The sequence below is a fragment of the Octopus bimaculoides genome, chromosome 3 (genome assembly GCF_046866305.1).
Source record: "Octopus bimaculoides isolate indiv1 chromosome 3, ASM4686630v1, whole genome shotgun sequence".
NCBI lineage: Eukaryota > Metazoa > Mollusca > Cephalopoda > Octopoda > Octopodidae > Octopus > Octopus bimaculoides.
This window is the reverse complement of record NC_142930.1, coordinates 77010486-77015485: the sequence shown is the minus strand read 5'-3', so window position 1 is coordinate 77015485 and position 5000 is coordinate 77010486. Positions and strand designations below refer to the sequence as shown.

At 33.6% G+C, this 5000-nt stretch overlaps 1 protein-coding gene across 2 annotated transcripts in view; it reads left to right on the top strand.

The window, feature by feature from the left end:
- The first annotated feature begins 2197 nt into the window (after nucleotides 1-2197).
- LOC106871622 (protein scribble homolog) overlaps nucleotides 2198-5000 on the top strand; it is a 772291-nt gene continuing 769488 nt past the window's right edge. For both annotated transcript variants that reach the window (XR_016241095.1, XM_089349239.1), the window contains exon 1: nucleotides 2198-2344. The gene's annotated coding sequence lies outside the window, so the exon portion shown is untranslated. The remainder of the gene's footprint in view (nucleotides 2345-5000) is intronic.

The following is a 5000-nucleotide window of genomic DNA, read 5'->3' as shown; positions in this document are numbered from 1 at the left end:
GAGAATTAGGAATTAATTGTTACTGTTTTAAAGCTCAAATACACATCATGCCACTTGGAGCAGCACAATCACTTTCTCTCAAATTTATAAAAATATGTTTTCAGTTCTGCTTCCAACTCAAGAAAATTACAGTTTTTTCCTCCTGAATAGTCTTAATTTCTCCAGGCAATGATTAATTTTTGCCTTTTGTTTATATTACAAACAAAGGATCCACTAATTCTAAATTGCCTGATTACTTCGTGATTTCCTGTTTTCTTTAATATTTAAAGCTTTTCTCCAACTGTATAAGAGTAATGATGCCTCAAAGCATTCAAACTGGAGATAATACTGTGATTACCTGTATACAAAAGTGACACATAAATTGTAAAGAAAAATAAGCACATGCAGTGATTTCTGTATTTTTGTATTGAACCATACATCTTAAAATGCACAAATATGGTTACTAACACTGTCACTGGTAGAAAGTCATGGCAGCATGAAAACTATAATTTTCATCTTCATTATCCTTTATTTAGTTCTACTGTAACCTTGAGTGATGATTCAAAACCATTGCCTTCTCTCAATGCACGTTGGCATGACTAATAAATGACAGTTGAAAGGATAAAAGGAGTGCTTGCAGCATAGCATTGTAGTTTCACATCCCATACTGAATGCAATCCATGCTCAGTGTCAACATCTGATAGTTTCAGTTGTACTGGTAAATTAGAATTTTGGTAGATAAACCGATGTTGTTAAACTGGGTGTTTCATCCATGCACAATTATAAAGAAATGTTACAAAGAACTTCTTACAAAAATTCTTACTACTGTTAGTATCTAAAAGAAATCTGTAGTCAGCAGAAGAAAAAAGACTTTATATTCAGAACTGTTGCAATACACTATACTCACTGTACTAAAATTTTGGTTTTTGTACCTGTTGCTCAAGGACATGTATAATGTGCATCATGGTTTTGGAAGACCAGGAAGTATGATCATGCTGTTACACATGTAAATACGGTACTTTAGAGATAGGTAGTGTTGAGGAAAGTATTGAAAGGTAGTGGATGTTCTAGATTATTTTATTTAGAACCTTATATTTAAGTAAATTCCATTAGAAATAATTTCATAGGTCCATGAAAGTGCAGTACATTGATATGTACTGAGAGAGAAAAATGATACACTTAAATTTCACAAGTTCACAGGTGTGCAAATTAAATTACTGTTTTTGATTTCAGGCTAAAACCATTTTTTTCTGAAAAGGATTTTTAGAAATTCTGTTAGCTTGCAGCTTCAAATTGCACCCTTGCTTAGTCATTTGATTTGCTGGAAGTAGCAGTCAAATTTCTTATAAATAATATAATACTTTCTTAAAATAGGAATGATACATTGGAAATAATTAAAAATTTTGAAATATCCCAAGATCTTACTACACTGTAATCATAACATATAATTAATGATAGTAATCAGGTAATATGAGCTTCACTTTTTTTTTAATATTATTTCTTATCTGATTTGTAAGAAGACTGAATGAAGCTAACATTGGTGATTATAACAGATACAATGTAAAGAGAATCCAATTAAAAATGAAAACACTCTTCTATCAAGTTGTTGGTTTTAGCCTCTCTTTATCTCCCTGAATACACAAAATATGGAAGAGGTTATAATGAGCATTTTTGAAACATTCTTTTAACTCTTTAACCCTCAGATTACTTTGTCAAATGTAATGCTTATTTATTCACATTGTTTTAAATTAACCATGCATTATCTTATACCGTCAAGATTGTGATGATGTTATTGTTTATTTTTAGAAAGACAAGGATAGGTGTAAGAGGTTGAATCTGGTCAGGTTGAACATAAAACAGGCAGACTATTTGGGCTGGATATGACCAGTTTAAATGCTAAAGGGTTAAATGTACTCAGTAATTTTTAGTATCTCATATCAACTCTGACTCCCTCTTGAAGCAATTAAATGTTTGGTAGTGTCCTATAGGTCATATACTTTGGAGATATCAAAAGTTTAATCTGTTTTTAGGGGACCATATTATACATTCTGCCATGTAATATTTTATTATTAATAATTATTAAACAAAATGTATCTTTATTTTTTCTTTCAGCCTATGAAATCCTATAACTAACTGTTCTTCATTAACATTACTTTTGTATATCTTACTAATGTTATCTTTTTAAAAAATATTTTTTATCTTTTTTTCTCTCATTGCAGGGTTTTTTTAGATTGTTACAGCTTCGGAAATTAAGTTTAAGTGACAATGAAATTGGGAGGTTACCTCCAGATGTTTCTAATTTCGTTAATCTTATGGAACTTGATATCAGCAGAAATGGTATGTATTCTTCTTTATTTATGTGCAAGTGAGAATATTCAAACAAATCATACAATAATTTCATGTTCATATCCCAGTAGATAAAATGGAGAGAGAGAGAGAGAGAGAGAGAGAGAGAGAGAGAGAGAGAGAGAGACCCCCTCCCCCGCAAAAAATTTCTTTGTAAATGCATATATTAAACTATAGTGCACATATCCTCTGTGTATGTGGGGAAGGAGGCAGTTTTTAGATCTATAAATAGGTATTGTATGTATAGGGAAAATGGCTGAGTGGATAGTGTATTGGGTTACCAGCTCATGGGGGTACAAGTATATCTTTCATTGTAAGTACTTTATTGTATTCATTGGCAAGGTAGTTAATTCTAATTGTCTCTGCTTACCTGACTGAATAATGGGTAGTAGGTCTTCTGAGAGGCTGGTGATAAAGATCTGTTTGACAAAAATTTATGGCTTTCATTAGTATTCATTGTTTCATGTTAAGGTAATGATATCTATAACAATGCTTTCTTAAATATGCATGAAAGCTGAGAAATATGAGTAGTGGTGTTCTCACCTAGAATATTGGCAACGTAAATAAAATAAAACATTTTTGACATGAAAATAAAGGTAAGAACTGCAAACTTGAATCATTATTAATTACTACAATGATAATGTCAGCACTTGTGATAATCTGCCATCTTTTAGTGCTTGTTGTGTCACTTGTTGGTGTACTGTTGTTAAAAAAGAAGTCCCAATTCAGAAGCATTTCTGTGTAGTCATTTGAGCTGCTCAGTGTGGTAACCAAATAATCAACAGCAAAATCTCTACTTTCTTTTATATGAGGATTATGCTATTTAAAATTGAAATTTTAGGACATGTTACACAATAAAAACATGATGGCTAAAAATTAAATGATGACCAAATACTGAGTTTTAACAAACTAACACAGTTGATGCCTTTTATTTGGATTTCTAGCCTTCTGAATCCTTTGGTTAATGCCAAGTGTTTGTTTATCTCTTTGCCACATAAAGCTTAATCAAAGACAGCTAGCCCAAGGTACTTAATAATAACAAACACTGTATCACCAATCATGTATATGAAGAAGATTAGAGTGAGGCTTCAAAAGGAAGCCACAAAAGATTTTGATGGCCTTATTCTACCTATCCTGCTCGTCAAGCATTCCCCACATTTCATGTCCTTCGCACTTGCTCTCTATCACTCTTCTATCTATGGCATTACTAGGTGGCTGAAGTTATTTGAGGGCAGAATCAGCATATACTACTCCTTCTTTCTTTGCACTACCAGTTACATCTTTCCTCTTGGAGCCACTTCCATTCCTTAATCCTCTTCCCAATCTATTTTCACTGATCATCTCCTCCTTTCTGTGCCTTCAGTTACCTCTCTCCTCTGCCATGCTCCATATAGCACTTCACATATCCACTTTCATTCTTGGCTCTTATCCTCCATCACACATCACTCACAATAATCACCCCCAAGTACCCATACATCTTCTTTCTCCCCACTCCTTTACCTTGCACATTGTCCCCTACCTTCCTGAGCCATTTCTATCCATCTCATCCTACTCATTCTCCATACTGATATTTCCCATCAACTGTATCTCCACTCTTGTTCATCAATCACTAAATTCACCTCTACCCCTCTTTCTAACCACCTATTACTCTCTCCTAGCACTCTTATGGAAATCCTTGTTCTCTCCTCCCTCCCCTGATCAGCTGTCTGTATCTTCTCTTATGCTTACCTTCTTGTACCTTTAGAGCTTGCTCTAGCACTCCATCACTACCATTTTTATCTTCTTCCCAACTACTTCTACCCACCCCTATATAGTGTGGTAGCTGTGTATCTTTTCTATAGCAGAACAGTTATGCTTGTTTCTCTCTCATACTTTGGTCTTTTAACATTTGGCATAAAGCCATCTCCCTATCTTAAATACTCCTCCATGCACACGCACACTTTGTAGCAGGAGCTTTTTCCTTTTACTTTTTCCTTGTTCTTTTTCTGCTTTGCAAGTTACTTGGTAACTTCAGTAGGGCTGGTGGCATGAAAAAGAAAAAAAAACACACCCAGTACACTCTGTAAAGTGATGGACATTAGGAAGGGCATTCAGCTGTAGAAGCGATGCTAAAGCTAACACTGGAGCTTTATACTGTAAAACCATTTAGCTCATGCCAGCATGGAAAATAGATGTTAAATGATGATGATAGTGATGATATATGGTGGTTCTAATGTTCAGATTAAATTGGACAGTCAATTTTTAACTGAAGTTTTTTATTTCTTAAAACTAAGGTCATATATAGTTATAACCAATTAAAAACCTAAAATCACAATTGTTTTATTAGCTATGAACATTATTACCAATATATGGCCATTATCGTATGCTGGCGAGTTTATATATTTTATAGCATTTCTTTTTTCATATTTTGGATTTTTAGATGACTTCTAATTATAATTAATTACTTGTCAAGCTTGTCTTGTCAAAATCATTTTTGGTTTGTTAGTTTACACAGCTCTCTCTCTCCCACATATCCTCTGGAGTCACAACCATATTTTGCTGCCATGTAGAATAGCATTCTGTACACAGACAGCATACAATCTGCCTTTCACTCTGAGGGAGAGGCCCTTTGTTAGTAGTAAATGTATTAGTTTTCTGAACCTTACCCAGCCATTTCTTATTCTAATAACTACAAT